Source organism: Pan troglodytes, chromosome 12 (genome assembly GCF_028858775.2).
Source record: "Pan troglodytes isolate AG18354 chromosome 12, NHGRI_mPanTro3-v2.0_pri, whole genome shotgun sequence".
Classification (NCBI taxonomy): Eukaryota; Metazoa; Chordata; class Mammalia; order Primates; family Hominidae; genus Pan; species Pan troglodytes.
The window spans coordinates 59,105,430-59,115,697 of record NC_072410.2 but is presented as its reverse complement, the minus strand read 5'-3'; the positions used below and the strand labels follow the sequence as shown (position 1 = coordinate 59,115,697).

Below are 10,268 nucleotides of genomic sequence, written 5' to 3'. Positions count from 1 at the left end.
GGCTAGAAAGATAAAGCATAAATCTCGTATTTAAATAGAATATAGAAACCCACCTTGTGATAATGAATCAGTCTATTTCAGCATATATTTGTAAACATTACCTACGTTGAACAAATACCATATTTTTAAAATCTTAAAGGTTTACGCTTTGTAGATAATTTGATTTTAAGGCTAGCTACTAATATTAAATAAGTTGCAGATAATATTGTTAACAGTGTTATGCCATTGGATGAAATTAGAATATTTTCATTATATTAAAAAAATGGTAATAGGTTTTCACTGGAGGTATTACTTTTTAGCAGATAAGGAATCATTTATATTTCAAAACCACTAAATACCACAGAAGTTTATGCTAGTGTTAGGAGTAACACTAGCATAGTGTTATGATGTTAGGAGTAAGTAATAAACTAAGCTTATTACTAGAAAAATAGTGGAGTTTTTTAAATAGTCTTGTTTTTCCCCAAACCTATGATGGCAGAAGGCATTTTCTATCTTTTCATCCTCATGCTTAACACACTGTCCACATGTAATAGGCAATATTGTATTAATAAATATCTCCAGGCCTAACATAGTACTCTTCATGGATGCTCAAATATTTGTTGGTTGGACTTATTTAAAATTACTACTTTGGGAGGCCAGGGCAGGAGGATTGATTGAAGCCAGGAGTTCAAGGCTAGCCTGGGCAACAAAACAAGACCCCATCTCTACAAAAAAATTTAAAAATTAGCTGAGTGCAGTGGTGGATTCCTGTAATCCCAGCTACTCCGGAAAGTAAGGCAAGAGGATCACCTAGGCACAGGAATTCAAGGCTGCAGTGAGCTAGGATCACGCCACTGCACTCCAGCCTAGGCAACAGAGTGAGACCGTCGTCTCCTTTTTAAAAAATTAAAAATTACCTAGATCATTATATGATGTAGAAAAGAAAAAGCAAGTTGAGTAAAACTACCTTTAGGACTACTATTAATCGGAAGCACAAAAACAAAATTTCATATAGAATGAATAAAATTTTGTATAAAGTAAGTATGAATTGTACCAGTTGTTATTTTCTTTCAGTTCCAAACACTCCCTTCTATATTCTCGTGACATTAGGACTGGAATTTGGCAAGCCACATTTCTTTACCAGCTGCTCCTTGTTAAAAATGTGCTAATAGGCCAGGCGCGGTGGCTCATGCTTATAATCCCAGTACTTTGGGAGGCCGAGGCGGGCAGATCGTTTGAGGTCAGGAGTTCAAGACTAGCCTGGCCAACATGGTGAAACCCTGTCACTACTAAAAATACAAAAATTAGTCAGGCATGGTGGTGCATGCCTGTAATCCCAGCTACTCAGGAGGCTGAGGCAGGAGAATCACCTGAACCTGAGAGGTTGCAGTGAACCGAGATCATGCCACTGCACTCCAGCCTGGGTGACAGCAAGACTCCATTTCAAAACAAAACAACAACAACAAAAAATATATATATACACACACTAATAAAGGGTACTAGAGGGGGACTGGATGGCAGAAGAGAAAGAAAACATGCTCTTACTCCTTCCTGTTGGTTTCCTCTATCATTACCTTCTATCCACTTTATATAAGCCAGAAAAGAAAAAAACAAATGAATCAAACATATCTTTAGAAGAGCAATTAGTTGGAAGCATGAAAACTAATTTCATGTAGAATTAAAAAGAAAATCTTGGCTGGGTGCAGTGACTCATGCGTGTAATCCCAACACTTTGGGAAGCTAAGGTGGGAGGATTGCAGACCAGCCTGAGCAATGTAGTGAGACCCCATCTCTACTAAAAATAAAAAATTAGCCAGGCATGGTGGTGCACACCTGTAGTCCCAACTACTCGGGAGTCTGAGGTGGGAGGGTCGCTTGAACCCTGGAGGTCAAGGTTGCAGTGAGCCATGATCATGCCACTGCACTTTAGTCTGGGTGACAGAGCAAGATTGTCTTTTTAAAAAACGAAAGAAAATGTTATATGAAGAAAGTATGTATATATGAAAGTTATTGGAGAGATCTAGATTACTTGTAGAAACAAGTAATTTTTCACCAACTTTGCCTTTGAAGCATGGGTTTCGGTTTGAATATTCACACTGTGAAACTGATTATCTCTTTATGCCATTTTTTTAATGCTCTTCACTTCCATCACCTTTACCAAGAGAACAAAGCATTTTGTTGCTCCTTCTCTTAATGGAGTCCAGGCCCAGGAAGTTGTGTCTTCAAGCAGCATGATAATATGTGAAAAGCCTATGCCTTTCCTAAGCATTTTTACTAGTACTTGAGGAAATGATACATGGGTGCATTACAGGGCAAAAGGCATTACATTTTAAGCCAATAAAGTTAGATTAAGAAGCTTTCCAAAAGAGGTACAATCTGTATAAACCTAAACCTTAAGGGAATATTGACCTCTGCAGATCATGACCCTGGTAATGTTTCCTGAACAACAAGTGGATGGCCAGTGCAGCTTTATTTAATTCTAATAAAACATAAAGAAGGAGTGGGGGAAAAACCCTATAATTCAACTGCCAGTTAAATCATAATTTAAATAAAAGTTATATATACATTAGAAAATCAATGAAATGGTGTTAAATGAAAACCAAGTTTTTGTTTATCCTTACAGGACAAAAAATACACATATTTATTTTGAGAATTAAAAAAAAAAAGGAATACATAGTGAAAAGAAGTGTTCTTTGCTCACCTGACTCCCACCCATTTAAGCCTCGTTTTTGTCCCATGGCCTATAGCTCAGAAACATTCAATGCATAACCAAAGTATGTATGTAAATATATGTGTGTGCATGTAACCATCCCCTTTTGTACATAAATTATAACACACTGTTCTGCACTCTGTGTTTTTCCTTTAGTAATACATCTTAAAGCTATATAGATACTTAGCGTCAGGCACAGTGGCTCATGCCTGTAATCCCAGCACTTTGGGGGGCCCAGGCAGGCAGATCGCTTTGAGCTCAGGAGTTCGAGACCAACCTGGGCAACATGGCAAGACCCCGTCTTACAAAAATAAAATAAAACAATTAGCCCAGTTTGCTGGCTCACACCTGTGGTTCCAGCTACTTGGGAGGCTGAGATGGGAGGATTACTTGAGCCCCAGAAGCAGAGGTTGCAAAGAACTGAGATCATGCCACAGCACTCCAGCTTAGGTGACAGTGCAAGACCCTGTCTCAAAAAAAACATAAAAGCTATATAGATACCTGCAGAGCCACCCCATTCATTTTTAAAGTTATGTAGTACTCTGTTGAATGGATATACCAAACTTTATTTAGCCAGTCTCCTATTGATGGACTTTTAGATTCTTTTCAATCTTTTACTACTATAAAGATGCTGGACTATTTTTGTAAGTTGGTTATTTCATACATGTACAAGTGTATCTGCAGGATAAATTCCTAAAACACAGCAGATTTTTTTTTAATACTGTTGAATCTAGTTTGTTATGAAAGCAGCAGCCTTCTGGATTTGATATTATATGTACATTTAATACCATTTTAACTGTCCTTTCTAACCCCCCACTTTTTTTTAACAATACCTTGATTAAACCAGCCACAATATTTCTCAAGAAATGTTGACCAGGGGAAAAATATATTAGAAAGTACCTTTTTGGTATGTAAGCTTAAGAATTTGACTACGAAAAACAAAAAGCAACAAAAATAAGTTCCTAGTTGTCCTTGTGAAATTGGTATGAGAACTCATCATCTTTATGATCTTGATGGCTTTAAACAAACCTCAAAACAAGAAACATATCTGTTTTGGTTTCTGAATATTGGTGGGTTCTTAGACAAACTAAAATGGTTACTGACTCAGTAGAAATATATACGCTTTCATTCCAGTAGTGTCACCTAATTGGTATCATCCAGCACAATATAGTGACAGTTCAATACACATTGTTGAATAAATGGGTTCTTGTCAATTTGCCCTCTAACTCTGCTGGGAATAGACTCGTATTCTAAATCAAACTCATAGCCTGACCTGGGTAGCACAATTGAGTAAAGCACTTTTAAGCAGAATAGACATCTTTAAAACCATCCAGTTTTCTCATGTCCTTACCACCATCACCCTGGTCCAAGCCATCATTATTTCTTCATAAAAGACTTCTGCAATAACAATGGAAATGGGAGCTCAGTTTGGAGTCTATGCCTCCCCTCTCTCCCTAGTCCAATCCAGACTTGCTCTAGAGTTACTGATTAACAACGACATTTTACTTCACGTTTTTTGAAGAATAGACCAACTCATGGGCTTGGAAGTCAGACAAGCTTGGATTCCAGCTCTGACTCTTTTTAGGTGTCCTTAAACAACCTTTCTACGTTTTGACTCCCTCAGATACAAAATGGGGATATTAATAGTACAACCTTTAAAATGTTTTTGTGAGGATTATTTAAATGGAAAGCACATGGTAAGGGCTCAATTTACTTATTGGGTTTGTAGGGGATCGAAATACGCCACCCCAAAATATGCCACTTTAGCATAAGAAGTATTTTGAGCTAAAGTCATTTCAGATTCAACAGATACAGAAGCAGCCTTCCCAGCGCCTCCCTTGTCTGACTAAAAGCAGAAACTTCTGAAAATGAGGACTGCCATAAATCCTCTCTCCTAGGGAAGTTTCATGACCATGAAGAAGACAGAAAGTTGGCACTGACATGGACATATGAAAACAAACCTTATTCCTTTTGTTTCCCCCATACACTTACCTTTCCACAGTTTACCACCCTTGAAAGCTTAAAACCTTTTCCTTTGACTCGTCACATCTAAATGGGCTGGTTTTTTGTGAAGATGCTATATAAACTCAAATTCTAACCATCGTTTTCAGTTACTCATCACTGAGTTTCTCCCACATGTATGTGTACTACATGTGTTAGTAAATTCTGTTTTTCTTTTGTTAATCTGTCTTTTGTCAGTTAGATTTCCAGGGCCCGAGATGGAGGCTAGGACCTAGGCAGGTAGGGGAAAAATGTTATTTTTTTCTCCCCATAGGTTTTTTCCTTTTCTTTTCCTTTCTTTCTTTTTTTTTTTTTTTTTTTTACTTCTTAGCATCACTTCAAAGTCTATTATAATGTGGCCTCAAGTGACACCTTCCAGCCCCGTCTTTGACTATTATTCCGTGTACCTTCCATACCTTCCATGCTGGCCATGTTAAAGTACTTGGACAGTTAGTCACGTGCATGGCTCCATGCCTTTGTTTGGCTGTTCTCTTTGCTTAGAATGCTCTTCTCTGCTTCTCTAGACTGCCTTACACATAGGTAGCCAACTTGTGCATATTGATTAAGGGGGGAAAAAATCCCAAGAACCTTTGTCCCACTGTCTTAAGACTAGTCCTCCAGTAGTAGACCCTAAAATGAGGTTTCTGAGGATTCAAATGCATGTGATTTACTAAGGCAGTGCTCCCAGGAGAAATCTCTAAGGAAGAAGAGCAGGAGCAGGGAAAAGGAGGAAGCCAAGCAATGGTGCATCTAGCCAAGGATGGCTCCAGCCTGATGAAATCAGGGAAACTTCTGTTCTTAGGCAAGGAGCCTGGGGCTTTTATTTCATACTCCCAAACCTCCCAATCATGGGATGGGGGTGGAGAATGTAATTCCCAGCCATTGCCTGCTCTCTATGCTGCCAGCAAAGCAGGCTGTAGCAGTACAGGCACAGCCCTCCAAAAAGAACCCCAGATGCTAGCTGTTAGAAGCAAAGGAAAGTCCAAGGGAATGGGAGCATGGGTGCTAAAAGGAATCTGGGCAGAAACACCAACATTATTCACCATTTCCACTGTTGGAGTGCAGAGAACAATACCCCAAAGTATGATGCTTTGTCATGCCGAACACTTCTGAATTAAAGGAACTTGGAAAGGCTAAGAACCGAGGAGTTTCTAGCCTTCTCTTATTTCTACCCCAAACCCCAAGCACAGGGAGAGGTTATCCCTGGAATTTCCCTTGTCTGACTGAGGAAAACTTCTTTCAGAAGAAATGCAATTGTCTTAAGACCCCCTCCCTAGGAATCTCATCAAATAACTAGGCAAGATTAACCACTGGAGAAAAGACTAAACATCATCACCATGCTCGGACAGACTTTTTATTCATTTTTCTGAGAGCAGCTCCAAGAGATTACCTGGGAGACTTTATTTACATAATATAAGAACCTCCGTTCACAGGGAAGCTCTGCCCATCACTATCCCACCACCTCCCCTAGTGCTCAGAATGAATTTTTGTTCCAGACCAATGTCTGTTCTTTGGGCTCATTCAATTATCCTGAAAATCATTTACTACCCCTCAAAATTGCCCACATCCCCCATTCCCTCTCCCCTATGAAGAAGATTTTTAAACCTCAACCATCTGACCCTTCTTTGAGTTTCATATTTTGTATGGCTTCTGTACACACTTGCATGTTAATAAATTTGTATGCCTTTTTCTCCTGTTAATCTCCCTACTGTCAGTTCATTTCAGCAAACCTTCAGAAGGCAAATGGCAAACTTTCCCTCCACTCCTATGTCTACCCACTTAGTCTTACTCCTAATGAAGCCTAGATGAACTCTATCATTTTATACTTAGAGGGAGATGGCACTGTTAGGGCTCAGAACACAAAGACATCATACTTTTTCACTTGAAGAACCTCATTCCATAGGGATTCTGCCCCATACCTTGGAGGATGAAATGCTTCCCAGAGAGGAATTTCAAGAATCTGAACAGACAGGCCTTGCTAGGTTTCTCCCCTCAGTTGATTACCATTAGATCATACCCTGTATCCAATCACATTTCTACACAACTGTCTATTCTTCATTGAACCTAAGCATAAAAACAGACAATTTTCCCTAGGTTTTGGGATTTTCATTCTGAAGCCTCCTGTATCACATAAAACTTTGATAAAATAAGTTTTTGAGGCTTTTCTCTTGTTAACCTGTTTTTGTTATAGTGAGAGAGGAGGTAGAAAGAAACTAGCTAGGCAGACAGGGCAAAGAGTTCTCGGCAGAACTTCCCTTCTAACAAAAAGCAGCCCAGGAAATCACTTACCTTTTAACAAAGAGCAGCCTGGAAGATCAGGCTGCAAACACAGATAAGGAAGCAGCTATGACACAGAGGTGGAGCTTCCTGGGTAATTGGCAAGTTTCACATACATACAGTGGGTCCCAGTAAACACAATGGGCCTTAGTGAGCACATTCCTTTCCTTTTTTCGACATACTCATGGGGAGATGCCTGCAGCCGCACCAACAGAAAGGAGTACCTGGGGCCAGGCATGTCCACCATGTGGGATCTACCTTCCCTTTTTTAGCACATGCACAGTAGGAAAGAAATAAGCAATGCGAAGAAGCTGAGGCCAAGGAGCCGTCTGCATAATAAAAGGTAGGGGTGGGGGCTGCCAGAGATTCGTGCTCTGTGCAGATGGCACACCTGGTTCTAACCTGTTTTTCACGCCCTAGGTAAATAAGATACCCCCTCCCCACTAACTCATTTATAAAAACCCTTGCATTTCCCTGCAGAATGGCAACACTTTTGGGGACCCCACTCTGCAGCAGAGAGCTGTTTCTTTTGCCTATTAAACTTCTGCTCTAACCTCACCCTTGGTGTGTTTGTGTCCTTGATTTCCTTAGCCACAAGACCAAGAACTTCAGGTGCCACCCCAGGCAATGAGGCCATTTCAAGAGGGGTGTCAGCCACAACCCTTAGGATTACACCTGGGTTCCGCACATGATTTATGTGTGCATGATTTTCTACTCATGCTTCTTCTCTTACTTTGTGGCCCTGAGAATAAGCTTTCTTGTTTCACCATAGAGCTAAATTCATAGCACTACTTATTCTGGCTGGAAGTTACCTTGGTAATAATAATATTCTCAGGCTTGAGCTGGGGCATTTCCAGAATAAAGTTGCTCAGAGTTAATGCTCTCCTGTTCATTTATTTTTTCAACAGAGAGATTAGTCTGTGCATGGCATTGTGCTAATTCCAGGTACATTGATGAATTCTATCTTTATGGAACATACTATAAATAACACACATATAGTACAATAAATTCTTTGCAGGAAATAGTGCAATGTTAAGAAACTTACAGAGGTGAGAATCTACTTAGATAGGGATGGTTCTCTAAATCTTTCTGAGGCATTGATATTTAAGGCCAAGATCTGAAGAATAAGAAGGGAGAGGGGGAGTTCCTTCCTTACCTCACAAAGGGAATTATAAATGGAAAAGCCTTGAGCCTGGAAAAAACTCCTCCTGTTTTAGGAAAGAAAAGGTCTGTTTAGGCCTAAAACAAACTGGGGGAATTAAGGGAGGGAGGGTAAAGGGGCTGAAAATGGAATTGGAGAGGTAAGTAGGAGCCAGTCCATGCTAGACCCTCACTTTAGCCTAATAGGCTAGATTTCTTTTTAACATGCAAAAGTAAGTCTAATGTGCACCTTTGAGTCTTTTATATATCCTTTACTCTATAGCATAAAATAAGAAATATAAAACAAAAAGGAAATAATTTTAAGATTCTAGTGGCTTTAGCATTGCCAATAATGTTGATTAGTGGACAACTTTGCTTATGTGGAAAGAGACCATATTACTCTCCTCCCTTCCTCCTATATTAGAATGCAAATAAGTAGCATTATTTAAACACAGCAACTCACGTGGAGAAGAAAAAAATCATTATTTTAAAAAGTATATGCAAATAAGGATATTAGTGATAATGTGAAAAGGACTAAATAAAATTACAATCCATAGAAGGATTTTAAAGCTGGAAGAAACTTTGAGATTATCCAACAAAATGCTTTTTTTTAATTGAAGTAATGACAAGGATATTTAAGGTTTAAGAATTTTTTGTTTGTAAAAACAAAATGCCTTTCTCTAACATCCTCAAAAGTAAAAATAAAGCTGGAGTAAGTGGAAAAACAAATTTAGAAATGGATGCAAACCAGGAGCTTTTGCTTTGTCTCTGATTTGGCAGCAGGTCTTCTGGGGCAGAACTGAGCACTTGTAATTAGCACCTCACCACAGGAAAAATTTGTAATAACTCTCAAGAAAGCCATTCAAGACACAGAATAAATTCCACATTGGCCATGCTCTTGCAGCCATAAGAGATAATTAACCATGTTTTAATGTATTTGTTGGAGTGATAATGTAGACCAGCTGCCTTTCAATTCAGCTATGAAATTGAAAATAAGGATTTTCAAAATTATCTTGAACTTAGAGATGGGTTGAAAGTAAGATTAAAATGATTACATTGTACTTTCAAATGAAATTATAACCTCATATCTTCCTTATTTCATACGTGTTTGGGAGGAAAAAATGCTTTCTTATACCCTTCTAGGTTCTGTGGCTGGTCTAAGAATTAAACTGACATAGATTAATAGGAGAAAAATAATTACATATGTACACATAGGAGTCCCACAGATATATGAAACTAAGCAGCCAGATGATTGAGACTTTCATATTGTCTGGGGTTACAGAAAGGAATAGGGGTTTGGGACTGCTCAGGGGTGGTGGAGGCAAATTGTGGGAAGGCTAGAGGAGGAAATGTATAGTGAATAAAAGTTGCCTGCCTTGTTATACAGATAAGAGTCTCTCAGGTGATAAAAGTTGTCTTCAGGGATGGCCATCTTCCTGGAACAAATACCTTTACTAATGAAAATTTCCTTTATAAATGTAAATTTCCTTTATAAAAGAGGAAATTTATACTTTATTTTAGGCAGTTGAGATAAAGAGTTGGTTCTCAATTTCTTTTAGCTCAAAATGATCAGCATGCCAAAGCAACATATTTTAGAATGGAATGTTCTGAACCCCTTCATATGCATATATGTACACATTTGTTTTCAACCCAGATCAGGTAAATACAAACAATTATCTTGAAACCACACTGCTTTTAGGCAAGACAACATGAAAATAAAAAAGAAAATAGTTTTTAAAAATTCTTTATCTGTACTGTTTGTTTTCTCTTATGTTTTTTTTCCATTGATAAAAAAATGCATTTTGCATTTCAATTACTAAATCCTTGAGGATTAAGACAGATTTAAATGAAAGAGGGGCTTATGTAAATATACCACCTTTGAGTCAGAAATGAGAACAATTTTCTTTTCTGCTCAAATATCAACGCCCTGTTGAGAAGAAGATTCCCCAAAATGCTCAAGCAAGTGCTTAGAATGAAAACTCAGCCAGCACAGAGTGGAATGAAGAACTGGGAAAGCTTTATCTGGAAGGTTTTATTTCCTGGGGGGAAACTGCACCTTTGAACTTAATAGCTTAACGGGAAGTACAATCAGCAACTAAGGTAGAAATGGACTTCATTGCTTTCCTTCAACACACAGAGTACATTCGAGTCTCATCACCAA

At 38.6% G+C, this 10,268-nt stretch overlaps 1 protein-coding gene across 2 annotated transcripts in view; it reads right to left on the bottom strand.

Moving 5' to 3' along the window:
* WDPCP (WD repeat containing planar cell polarity effector) overlaps positions 1 to 10,268 on the bottom strand; it is a 729,520-nt gene that overhangs the window by 501,414 nt on the left and 217,838 nt on the right. The window lies entirely within an intron of this gene.